Consider the following 14,020-nt stretch of genomic DNA (forward strand, 5'->3'; position numbering starts at 1 on the left):
GCGGCGCTGGTAGCTTCAGGGTAGGGGACCAAGCAATCACAAAGATATTTAGGCTTATCACTTGTAAGTGCTTTGTGAGTCAACAAGCAAATTTTAAATTCAATTCTAGCCTTAACAGGTAACCAATGTAGATCGATCAGTGCAGGAGTTATTCTCTCCCGAAATTTAATGCCTTTTATCAGTCTAGCCGCCCGGTTTTGCACATTTTGAAGCTTTCTTAGTAGTGTATTGGGCAATTTGTAGTACAGAGAATTGCAATAATCAAGCCTTGATATTACATGACTCATCACTAAAATTTTTGTACTGCCCTATGTTAAATATTTTCTAATAAATGCTATGTTTCTCAGGTGATAGTTACACACTTTCACTGTGTTCACAATTTGGTCCTTCATTGACAAATTACAATCTATCAGTACACCCAAATTTTTCACAACAGGCACAATCCCAACATCAGCATCACCAATTTTTATACTTTGAATTAACTGGTAAATCTTCAAAGCCACCTTTGTGCCAAAGAACATACATTCTGTTTTATCATCATTTAATTTGAACTTTTTCCTCTGCATCCATGTTTTTATTTCAGTCATTATCTCATCAATTTTCTTCTTTGTATCTTGTGTTGTTGAAATTGAGAGGTAAAACTGAGTATCATCTGCATATAGTTTAAAACCCACTTTTTTTTTTTCAAGATGTGTGATAGCTCGATAGTATATATGTTAAACAAGATAGGGCCCAGGACACTACCCTGTGGTACACCCTTCATAAGAATTCTTTCATTGGATCGGTTTCCAGAAACTTCTACAATAGTCTTCCTGTTCACTAAGTAACTTCGCAAAAATTTCAGTGCTTCCTCAGTCACCCCAATAGACTTTAAGTCGTCAAGTAAGTACTCGTGCACAACAGTGTCAAAAGCAGCACTAAGATCTAACATAATTAAAATTCCACACTTTCCCCCATCAAGAAGACCTATCATATCATTCATTATTGAGCACAAAGTAGTTTCTGTAGAATGATTAGCTCTGTAGGCCGATTGATTTTCCGGGAATACCTCTAACTCATCAATATGCGCCCATAATTGCTCACTTATGACTTTTTCAATAAGCTTTGACATGTAGGATAAATTTGAAATGGGCCTATATGAATTTAGCTCGTTTACATCACCTTTCCCTTTGTAAATTGGTTTGATCAACGCAGTTTTTTCACAGCTAGGAAAACAGGATTGTGATATACTTAGGTTAATTATGTTCAGGTAAATATTATATACAACTTGCTTGTTTGGAGCTTCACTTATTGAACTGTTTGGGAAAGGGTCGTTTCCACAATATGTATTCTTCATCTCTCTCATAACCTTTAACAAGTCGCACATATTTATTTCCTTAAATTTTATTAACTTCTTTCCCTCCTTCACTGGCATAGCTGACTGTCCTTCCAAATGATTTTGGGGGAAGCCTCTATAGATTTTATCAATTTTTTCACTAAAGAATATAGCAAAACTCTTTGCACAAACATTGTCAGGCAAGACATATTTTTTCTTTAATCCCATCAAATCATCAAGGTTTTTGTGAAAGTCCTTCATGTTATTGTTTTTTTTACATTCGCCGTTGTAGAATTTTCTTTTTGTTTTTTCTAACAGGATGTTATAGTCATTTCTGGCCTTATTATATAGATTTCTGGCTTATAAGGATTTGGCTCTTTTCCATCTACCTTCCATCTTACGTCTGTGTCTCTTTGCCTTTAATAACTCACTATTATACCATCTAACATTTTCGCGTACCACTATTTGTTTGTTCTTTATGGGACACATGGTATCGTACATTTTTCCAAAATTGTCGTTGTATTTCTTGGTATAGCACCCAACACATTCTATGTCTACCATATGTTCACATTGTGTGTTCACACAAGACATTTGCGCTACACTAGCTTCAATAAAATTCTCAGCATCAAAATTTTCCTGTTCCCTATGTGTGATCCATTTTTTCAATACTCTGGTGCAATTTATATTAACATTAAAGGTGATGAGTTTATGTGTTTTTGAGATCTCAAAGTCTGGTTCCACTTCAAAGTTTTTTATTAGGTCTGGGTCTTTTCCACATATGACCAAGTCGAGTGTATGACCACCTACTGACGTTGATACCAAAACACTGTTTGTTAAATTAAACATCTCAAATACTTCCTTGAGTTCTTTAGCCTTATTATCATTTTCATCATCTACCCAACAGTTGAAGTCTCCACCAATTAATGTATTTTTAATATCGTCCACCACACCCACAAGAATACTAAATTCTTCAATGAATTTAGTCATATTACTCGCTGGTGGTCTATATAATGATATTATATTCAATACCTTATTGTTTCTTGTCAGTTTTAAACAGATATATTCAAACGTTTCAAATACTATTTCATTCATGATAGAAACCCTAGAGAAGGTTTTCGACACAAAGACACCCACTCCTCCTCCAGTTTTGTCCTTTCTTGGTACGTGGTAGAAATCGTGAGTACACGGCGTCATCTCCTGAATCTTTGAGTTATCACTAATATTTCCCTGCAACCAAGTTTCCGTTAATAAGCATAAATCTAATTCCATTTCGTTAATAAGATTTCTAATCTTTATGGTTTTATTCCCCACCGATTGAATATTTATCAGACCACACTTAACCAATGGGCTAGACTCCATGATCGGTTCTATTTTTTATCCTGGTAAGCTCCTTGTATACTTTACAGTTATCGTCATATGTCTTATGATTCGTATCATTGTAATTCCTCACTGTGCAGTTATGACACTTTAACGTATTTACAGTACAATCCCAGGTTCGATGATCCTGGCTACATTGGCACATACCTGAGTCTTGCTACAATTTTCAGCAGTATGACCAAATTCCTGGCATTTATAACACTGAAATACATTGTAGGAATCATAGATTTTACAGCATCCTCCAAGCGTGGTATATACTCTATCATCTCTTTTACGGAAGACTTTTCCTGATAGTTGGACTACACTTTATAATGACGTGTAATTTACCGCTTTGTCTTGATTTAAACTTCCTGATCAATTTAAAGTCTTCTTCATTTTCACATATATCATTCAACCATTCATTCTTCTCCATTATACTGGCAATTATATCATCTTCATTTTCATCAATATTGCAGACCTTGATCTTCGGTTTAAGTAGATCCTTTTTATCTACTTCTACCTTAATGTCATTCTTGACCTCTTCTAAGTCATTTTTAGCCTTTTCTAACCCAGTTTTATCTGCAAAATTAACTACCAAGTGGCCTTGTTTAGAGGTTTTGACCTGTTCGACATTCGTGGTTATCTTCTTCATGATAGTTTTCTTGATATCTGAAGCCTTCTTATTTTCCTCCGTAGATTTTATAACCAAAGTGTTTCTTGATTTCAACTTACTTGCATATGTAGTCTTGGTCACATTCTCTTTTTCGTATTCCATAAGTTTCTCTTTCAGCTCAACAATTTCTTGACGCATATCAATGTATTGAGCAGTTATCATATCCATAAAACCAGACATCTGTTGTTGTACATTTACCTTCATCTCTGCTATGTTGATGCTTAGTCTCGTCATGTCATCAACACATGCAGTCTCAACACATTTTGGACATTTATAAATGATGTTCCTGCTTTTTAAAAGAGTACTTGTACCATCCCTTAAATTAGAGCAAGCTTCTTCATCATGGTACCATCTTCGGCATTCATCGCATTGTATCCCATCATCGACATAGGACTCACAGTGCCCACACATGCCATGATTGCCTTAGTCATCACATTCTTCATAAGCTGCTGCCATTATATTTTCCTCTTTTCCTTGGAGTACCGTGTCGATTTCAGTCACAAATAGATCGAAATCATTCACGGGATTAAGTTTTTCTTTTCGTTTTCTAAGGAAGGGCATATTGAATCATTTTTCAATGAACTTTTCAAGTATCCCCGCCCCAACACAAAAATGCTGGGTCAGGCCTTTCACTACAGACCTCACATACAAGGAAACCACTGAATTTTAGCACTATATTTCACTAATATCAATACTAGCAAACACCCACAAAGAGATTTTTCATAGTATAAACAACGAGATATACAATGATTCCGTTTAAAGCCAGATTCGATACAGAGCATTGAAACACACGTCCACACCCGCGGACACTTTGAAATAACTCATGGCATTAAGAGGAAAATTTATGCTACGATCTGTTATTTATTTATCGAAATGAAAGAAAAATAAATTGTTATTATTCATTGTTTTTTTTAACTTTAATATATACTTATTGATATTGAATTAATTATAAATAAATATGCATTAGACTAAAAGGAAAAAATATGTTACGATCTTTTATTTAATTACCAAAATCAAAATAAAATAAATCGCTAATATGGTTGTTGTGCATGCATAGTAGCAGTGTGTGTTCGTACCTGCCACGCAGTACTGTTCATTGTGATTTCATTGTGATTTCTTATCAATATAAAATTAATCTGAAATAAATAATCATTAGATTAAAAGGAAAATGTTACAATATCTTATTTATTTACCAAAATGAAAGAAAAATAAATTGCTGATGTGTTTGTGCATTTGTATGTACAGTAATTTTGTTTACTGCGTCTTTTAACTTAAAAATGTACATATTCATATAAAATCCACGGTAAATAAACATCATGAGATTAAAAGGAAAAAATATGAGAGAGAGAGAGAGAGAGAGAGAGAGAGAGAGAGAGAGAGAGAGAGAGAGAGAGAGAGAGACAGTCGACAGTGGTAACAAGAGTAGGCTAATGCGTCATGATGTGAGTGTACATGGGTAATAACTTATTTACTATAAAATAAATACAAGTAGAGTAAGAATGCGTGTTTATTGTTTCTTTAACCTTCAAATATATCAATAATGTGTTTATTCAAGTTTCATAGTAACAAAATCAGAAAATAAACAGACTTTCCCAATGTTCAGGAACGTAAAACCCCCTACTACTATCATTTATTATGTAGAAATTATGTTCTGTAAACGATTCCCGTTAACACGACCTATCCAGGAACATAACTCTTGTGTTAACGGGGAGTTAACTGTATATGTGTGTATGTATGTATATATATATTTTTGGGCTCAAGCCATGGCGTCCTGATGGAAGGTTCCTTTTTGGTAGCTTCCTTGGGTATATAACTACTAAATATTCCCAGAGAATTTAACCACAGGTTATCACAGAATTCTAACTTCTGGAGCGAGTATCCTAAAGGTTTCCCTTTAAGACATCGTATATCAACAGGGGACGCATGTATTAACGCGCCACATAGCTATCTACACCCCACATAGAGTTAACACTTCGATGTGTAGGGGCGGAGAAAAGCTGGGGAGCCGTTCCACAGCTAATCTCGTTCGTGGCTACTTTTGGTACTCGAGACGTAAACAAACGGGCGCCATTGCTAAATGACGTCACGTCCGTCCTCATCCTTCGCTTATTAGCTTGCCTTACTAGTCGGATTTTTCCCTGTGCGTATCTTATCGACTTGCATCTTAGCCATGTCTCTACCTTCGGCCTCGCCTTCTTCTGGAAAGTTGAGTACAAGGTTCCAGTATTGTTTAAATAAGCTCTGACCGTAAAGTAACTTTTACTTTTCGAGATATTTTATGTTTTGTGGCAGAGCTGTGCCTCGACCGGACCCGCCATTTTATGGCGTCGCTGTTGTTTTGCATGCCTTATTTAGCTAGCCTAAACAGCGTTTTCCGGCCTCATTAACTAATCGATACTATTAGTTATTTAGTCTTCATAGCTAGGAACTTTATATATCGTGTTTTGACGCCTTGTTATCGGTCATCATCTGACCCCATACCAGCTCGCTAGTCTAGCCCCTAGGTCAGAGCGCCTAACATCAGTGTTCATGCATGATATTTCAGTGATCCTAGGTTTAGTTATGAAGATAGTGGCATTATTTTACAATACTGTTGACTGTGATGCAAGTGTTTTCGCCTTCAAGGACCATATAGGGGATAGGTTAGATAGTGTGCCTTTCTAACCCAACCTACATGTAGGACCCCTATATGCTTCCTTCATCCCCTGCCTTAGGGCATCCCCTCTGTGTAGTCTTGCTCCCCCTACCACGTCAGGGGATCAAGCTCATATCAGAGTATCTATCGCTTCTCTGTCCTCCCTAAGGGAATGATCCCCCCTTAGGGTTGTGTCCGAGAATGAGGAACGGCATGTCCTTCCTCTATTGCTGGGGTTAGGTCTCCGACCTTTCCTACAATAGCGATACGTCTTCCATCCTTCCTAGTTCAGGGTGTAACATCCCTGCTCTAGGCTAGGCTTGGGGGGAGTTAGTTCTGTGCCTTGCTGAAACGATACCCATGCACCGTTCTCAGACAGGCTACCTTACCTTAGGCTAGGGAGCGTCCTCCCTTCCTTGGTGGCCGCTTTGGTACAGAGCCTCCTCCATAGAAGACCCTTCTTCTCCCCTCCCTACCTATCTCTTGTATGGCCTAGCCTATACTTAGGTCCGTCTATACCCATCTGTCCCCTGTCCTACAACTCCTCCTTAGGGTGGAGTGATAGGGCTACCTTGAGCTCCTGTGTTCAGTCCGCTCTGGTACATATACCCTTCATAGTGTCCTATGGGGTTAGCCACTTGATGCGTTTTGTCCACAGGGGTTCTCCCCCCCTCTTGGGTGTTCCCTAGCCCTCCCTTGGGCTACCCTGGCTCCCGGCCGTCTGCTGCCCCTGCTTCTGGGTGATAGGGCTAGCCTCCATCATGGGTACACCCACTCAGGTGGGATGTCTTGGGGTCCGTGGCCGTACCCCTACATCCCTCCTTCTGTCTCTTTCACTATCCTGGTGCCGGTCCCTTGCCGCCTCCCCTGTCGGTGATACCCACCTCCTACCCTTGGTGACACATTCCTTGCCCCCTGGGCCGTCAGTCCTCCGTGTGCCGGGGGACTGCCGCCTCCCGTCGGCGTCCAGCCGATGGCCTTCCCTCATACCTCATAGCTTCGGTCGTCCATCCACCGGTCCGGCCCCCGGAGTGCCGGCATCCACTGCCGGCAGTCCGGTTGTGCTATAGCCCTTTCCTTGTCCCTGTCACCAAGCCCTTCGGCTGCCGGAGCCGCCGCTCCCCGCCGGTGTGCTGCCGTTGTGCCGGCGGCCGCCATCCTGGTATTACCCCTGACTTATATATTTGTCTTCCCTAATGCCAGAAACTCTGCTGGAGTGGCCTCCGGCGTGCCGCCGGTCTGCCGGAGCCTTCCGGAGGCGTCAAAGCGACTTGCACCCCTTCTACTAGCTATCATCTCATGCTGATAGCCCTACATTGCAACCAGATGGTTTGACTACATAAATAGATAGGTATTATCTTACCGTTCTATTAATAACCATGCTGTCTTCTTGCATATCACAGATTTCCAGCATGCTGTGTATATCTTAGCACGGCTGGTTGCCGGAAACCGTTACCCTATGGGATCTTCTACGTTCCCAATTCTATGGTCTGAGCGGCCTCAGTCCCAGTTTTATATCCTTGGCAATTCCCACTAGAATTCCCACTGCCTTCCTGGCATTCTATGAAGAATTCTGTCCTGTGCCCTCGGTCACAACAAATTGCCTATGGATAAGGTTACGGTAACCAGCCGGGCGGGTTACACGGAGTATGTGTCTATCTCCTTTCTTTCCGCCCATTCTCTGAACATCACATTGTTTATACCACTTAATATTAAGTTAAAGATTAATCCTTTAATATTTAACTTTAGAATAGAAGTCATTCTTATGACTCCCCCATACTCATGTCCTCTTTCTCTTACAGGAGGAGCACGTGAAGTGCGACCACGGCTTCTGTGGAGTGAAGCGCCCGCACTTTTATGGGCACACGGCTTGTAGGACTCACGCCCCTTGTGCCAACAAGAGAGGTGATCTGATGTTTTGGGACCCGCAGAACTGTTCGGTCTGCCAGGAGGTTAGGGACGCTTCTCGAGAGAAGCTACGCAAATGGGTGTGTGGCTTCCAGAAGAATGCCACTGGACCATACCTTGCCACTGAAGACTTGAGGCCCTTACTGTTCCCAAAGGCATCCCCAGACTCTGTGGTCCCCAAGGATCAGATCCCCACCGTCCAGATCACGGTGGAACCCGATGTTGTCATGGCCCAGTCCATGCACGAGTGTCGCCTGGATACCGACAACGCGGAGCGTATGTCGGAGGTGTCTGAGACAACGGAGAGGAACCTCATGGCCGAAGAATTGGACTATGAGGAAGACCGAGTGGAATACGCAGAGTCGGAGCAAGAGGTCGCTCCGCCTTCCACCACCACCCCAACTCCTACACCAACGGAAGTATCACTCCCGTCTACCTTCGCCACCCCGGACCCCATCCCAACCAGCGCCCAGGAGATGTTCCGTATGCTCGAAGCTCTTATGGACAAGAAACTCCGTGAAACACACGAATACATCAGGACCATGGGAAGTTCCAAGGAGCCGAAAAGGATTTCGGTTAAGGACCTCCCGGCATGCTCGCACGCCAACTCCTGGAGGTATGCTGAGCATATGCCTATTGCAACGGGCAGGATCTTCGTCAGTGAGAAGGTCGGCTCGGTTGCCCTGGAAGAAGTGGAGTTCTTCCCGAGTTTTGAGGCTTATCCGGACTGTTACGTCCGGCTTCGATCCGAACCTGCCTCTAAAGAAGAGACCGAACCTAAGGAGGTGATAGTGTTCGATCTCCCGAAGGCCCAGGCTATGCTGGCCAATGCTTTTAAAAGTAGGGGTTTTACCTGCTCAAAGTTTACGGCGCTGAGCAAGAAGCACCCTACCTATGTCGCACCAGATGATGCGATCCTCCCCTTCATGGAAAAGGCCTTCGCTGCGGTACACAAGGCAGTGGAAGAAGGGAAACCTTGCCTTGCACTGGAGGAGTGCAGACCCTTCTCCCTGATTACTCCCCCCGATGTTCGACACTGGAAAGATATCCAGCATACTTTCGTGGTGGGGAAACTAGATCCTGACGTTGCTGGACGTCAGTTTAACGAAGACCTCCCAAAACTTAATGACCATCTCCTTCGTCGGGAACAAGACACGAAGGAAAGGCTCGCCGCATCCATGTCCCTCCAGGTACAGCTTGACGTCATGGCCGGTGACACTAAAGTCCCCGACCACTACATGGTGCTCGCCAAAACGCATTTGGCGACTGTAGTTAAGGACTTGTACAGCTTCATGAAGGCTCGGAGAGCCTGTCGTGAATTCGTGTTCTCAAGTGCCACAGTGAGACAAGTACCCCGGAGGCTGATTTCCTCCAACATCTGGGGTAAGCACCTTTTTCCCTCTGATCTTGTGAAAGAGATCACCGACAAGGCCGCCACGGAGAACAGGAACCTTCTCCACAAGTGGGGCATGTCGAAGAAGAAGAAATCCTCTCAGGACGACGGCCCTCAACCTAAGAGGAAATCCTCCAAGCAAAAACCCCAGCAACGTCAACAGACGGCAGTTTCCGGGACCCGCTACTCCCCAAGTGGCTGCTCAGCCATAGCAGATCTTTCAGCTGGTCACCCAACCGGTCTTGTCCCAGTCACCGGTTTTCACCCCTGCTTTCGAGCAACAGACGACTACCTTTCGTCCCAAAGGTAGAGGCTCAAGCAGAGGTGCAGGCAGAGACGCATCTCGCCGTCCCTCCAGAGGCAGAGGAGGAAGGGGAGCTAGCGGCCGAGGCAGTAAACCCTCGGGACACCAGAAGCAATGAAGTGCTTCCGGTGGGAGGAAGAGTCCGCCAATTCCAGGATCGTTGGACCTTCGGTCCCTGGGCACACAGCATCGTCAAGAAGGGTCTAGGCTGGAGCTGGACTCAACCACCCCCAACCTTCCAGCAATTCTTCCAACAATCAACCCCCCTTCTGGAAGAATATGTCCTAGATCTCTTGAACAAGAAGGTGACAAGGAGGGTAAAGTCAACCAGGTTCCAAGGGAGACTGTTTTGCATCCCCAAGAAGGACTCCGACAAGCTCAGAGTCATTCTAGACTTATCCCCCCTCAACAAGTTCATAGCGAACAACAAGTTCAAGATGCTGACTCTTCAACAGATAAGGACCCTTCTGCCTCAAGGTTCCTACACGGTCTCCATAGACCTGGCGGATGCCTATTGGCACGTTCCAATGAACCACCACGCTTCCTCCTACCTAGGATTTCGAATCCAAAGGAAAAGCTACCCCTTCAGGGCTATGCCCTTCGGCCTCAACGTGGCCCCTCGGATCTTCACAAAGCTGGCGGATGCCATCGTTCAACAGCTGCGCCTCCGAGACGTCCAGGTGATGGCCTACCTCGACGACTGGCTAGTCTGGGCTCCATCGCCCGAGGATTGTTTAAAATCCTGCAACAAAGTCACCCAGTTCCTAGAACACCTGGGATTCAAGATAAACGCGAAGAAATCTCGCCTCTCTCCAGCTCAGAAGTTCCAATGGTTAGGAATCCAGTGGAACCTTCAGTCACACCGCCTTTCCATTCCCCAGAAGAAAAGGAAGGAAATAGCAGGGTCTGTCAAGCGACTGCTGAAATCCAAACGGATCTCAAGACGTCAGCAGGAACGAGTTCTAGGCTCTCTACAGTTCGCCTCGGTGACAAACCCAGTGCTTCGTGCACAGCTAAAGGATGCCGCGGGAGTCTGGTGACGTTCCGCATCCATCGCTCGAAGAGACCTCAAGAGACGGCTCCCAAACAAACTTCGGCTACTCCTAAAGCCGTGGTCGGAAGCAAAGGCCCTGAAAAGGTCCATCCCTCTTCAACACCCACCACCATCACTCAACATCCACACGGACGCCTCGCTGGAGGGTTGGGGAGGTCACTCCCACCAAAAACAGGCTCAAGGAACATGGTCTCCCCTATTCAAGACGTTTCACATCAACATCTTGGAGGCCATGGCGGTCCTTCTAACTCTGAAGAAACTCTCCCCGCCTCCCTCGATCCATATTCGTCTAACCCTAGACAACTCGGTGGTAGTTCGATGTCTCAATCGCCAAGGCTCAAGATCACCCCAGATAAATCAGGTGCTTCTGACAATCTTCCGTCTGGCAGAGAAGAAGAAATGGCACCTGTCTGCAGTTCACCTACAAGGATTCCGCAACGTGAAGGCGGACGCTCTATCCCGGACAAGCCCGATAGAGTCTGAATGGTCTCTAGACGCAAGATCATTCTCCTTCATCTCTCACCAAGTCCCAGAACTTCAGATCGATCTCTTCGCAACGAGCGACAACAATCAACTTCCTCGATATGTGGCCCCGTACGAGGACCCCAAGGCAAAAGCAGTGGACGCCATGTCACTGGACTGGAACAGATGGTCCAAGATCTACCTGTTCCCTCCCACCAACCTTCTGCTGAAAGTCCTCTCCAAGCTGAGAACCTTCAAAGGGACAGCGGCCCTAGTGGCTCCCAAGTGGCCCCGGAGCAATTGGTACCCCCTGGTCCTGGAGCTGCAGCCCACGCTGATCCCTCTCCCGGGCCCAGTTCTCTCCCAGCAAGTACAGAAGTCGACTGTCTTCACTTCATCATCGAAAGTCAAAGACCTTCATCTCATGATTTTCTCTCCCTAGCCGCGAAGAAAAGGTTTGGGATCTCGAAGAAAAGTCTAGACTTCCTCGAGGAATACAAGACCGAATCCACACGACGGCAATACGAATCATCCTGGAGAAAATGGGTCTCATTTGTCAAGGCGAAAAATCCTACGGAAATCACCATTGATTTTTGCATGTCCTTCTTTATTCACCTTCATGGACAGGGCTTGGCAGCCAACACATTTCTACTTGCAAATCGGCCTTGACTAGACCACTGATGTATGCCTTCCAGATTGATCTGTCCAACGACATCTTCAATAAACTGCCGAAAGCATGCGCTCGTCTACGCCCAGCACCCCCACCAAAACCGATCTCCTGGTCTCTGGACAAGGTGCTCCATATTGCCTCCAACTTGGACAATGATTCGTGCCCTCTCAAGGATCTGACTCAAAAAGATATTTTTCTTTTTGCTCTTGCCTCAGGAGCCTGAGTCAGCGAAATAGTGGCATTATCAAGGGACGAGGGCCACATTCTGTTTACAGATTCAGGTGACCTTACCCTCTTCCCGGATCCGATGTTTCTTGCCAAAAACGAATTACCCACCAAAAGATGGGGCCCTTGGAGAATATGCCCCCTGAAAGAAGATGCCTCTCTATGTCCAGTAGAGAGCCTCAAGGTCTATCTTCGTAGAACTTCGGACTTTGGTGGAGGCTAACTCTTCAAAGGAGAAACTTCGGGCAGCGACCTGTCACTGAAACAACTAAGAGCCAAAATCACCTACTTCATTCGCAGAGCGGATCCTGACAGTACACCCGCCGGTCACGATCCTAGAAAAGTTGCATCGTCTCTGAATTTCTTTCAGAGTATGGATTTCGAAAGCCTTAAGAGTTTCACAGGCTGGAAATCCTCGCGTGTTTTCTTCAAACATTATGCGAAACAAGTGCACGAAGTCAAACATTTTGTGGTAGCCGCAGGTAGTGTTATGAAACCTGCACCTAACTCTGCATAGAACAGTGAGTTACTTGGGACTCTAACTCCTCGGGTGCCTATGTTGACCCTCGCGTGATACGTAGTGATTTAAAAAACACTTAGTGCTTTTTCATATACTGTTCTTCTCCCAGGTGAAATGTCAGTCGTCACATGAGTGCCGCATGCCTAGACCATGATGTGTTTTACTTTTAAAGACTGACGTTCCTCTGGAACGAGTGCCTACTAATAATTTGAAATTCTCTTTCAGATTCAAGAGCAAGTCTTTCATTACTATGTACATTTTAATTTGTTGTAAATTACTTTTACATATTTATTGCATTTATTTAACATATTCTGCAATTGTGAAATAAAATTTCTATTTTATTACTTGTGCGTCTCAATCCGCTCCTACTTATACTATGAAATACATGACTGTCATAGTTTTATTATCCCCTTCCTCTTATAGACGATGAAGATTACTAAGGATTCAACCCTTATGATATACTCACCTCTGCAATGTAATATTCCTACACGAATACTTACTTACATCATACCTTAGAGACCAGACGATTCTCTATTCACATACAGTGCCTAACCACCACTTCTCTGCCCTTGAGAATGTTCCTATATGAATGCCAACCATTCAGTCTTGTCTCCGAGTTCTTCATGTTCTCCCAGCAAGGTGAGTAGCCCTTCGATGACTACTTTGATCTTCAGCATGGCCCGTAGGGACTTCACTGCCAGGGGGGCAGGAAGTTCTCTCCACTACGGTTCTTCTATTAAGATTACTATGCTAACCTGTTCAAAGCCCTCGGCACTTACACTACAAGGGGAAAATCTACCACGATACTTTGATTCTCTGGTATTCTTCCATCAGGACGCCATGGCTTGAGCCCAAAAAACGGATTTTGAGCGAAGCGAAAAATCTATTTTTGGGTGAGATAGCCATGGCGTCCTGATGGACCCTCCCTGCTACTTCGTATAGTTTTTTCAGGTCCCACCCTGTTCTGCTGTATCATGGTGATCGGCAAGCAACTGGCTTCAGGATGAGGACGGACGTGACGTCATTTAGCAATGGCGCCCGTTTGTTTACGTCTCGAGTACCAAAAGTAGCCACGAACGAGATTAGCTGTGGAACGGCTCCCCAGCTATTCTCCTCCCCTACACATCGAAGTGTTAACTCTATGTGGGGTGTAGATAGCTATGTGGCGCGTTAATACATGCATCCCCTGTTGATATACGATGTCTTAAAGGAAAACCTTTAGGATACTCGCTCCAGAAGTTAGAATTCTGTGATAACCTGTGGTTAAATTCTCTGGGAATATTTAGTAGTTATATACCCAAGGAAGCTACCAAAAAGGAACCTTCCATGAGGACGCCATGGCTATCTCACCCAAAAATAGATTTTTTGCTTCGCTCAAAATCCTTTATATATATATATATATATATATATATATATATATATATATATATATATATATATATATATATATGTGTATATATATATATATATATATATATATATATATATATATATATATATATATA

At 43.9% G+C, this 14,020-nt stretch overlaps 1 protein-coding gene across 1 annotated transcript in view; it reads left to right on the forward strand.

Annotated features, from left to right (window-relative positions):
• Ankle2 (ankyrin repeat and LEM domain-containing protein 2) overlaps positions 1-14,020 on the forward strand; it is a 668,076-nt gene that overhangs the window by 389,473 nt on the left and 264,583 nt on the right. The gene's annotated exons all lie outside the window — the stretch shown is intronic.

The sequence above is a fragment of the Palaemon carinicauda genome, chromosome 11 (assembly GCF_036898095.1).
Source record: "Palaemon carinicauda isolate YSFRI2023 chromosome 11, ASM3689809v2, whole genome shotgun sequence".
NCBI lineage: Eukaryota > Metazoa > Arthropoda > Malacostraca > Decapoda > Palaemonidae > Palaemon > Palaemon carinicauda.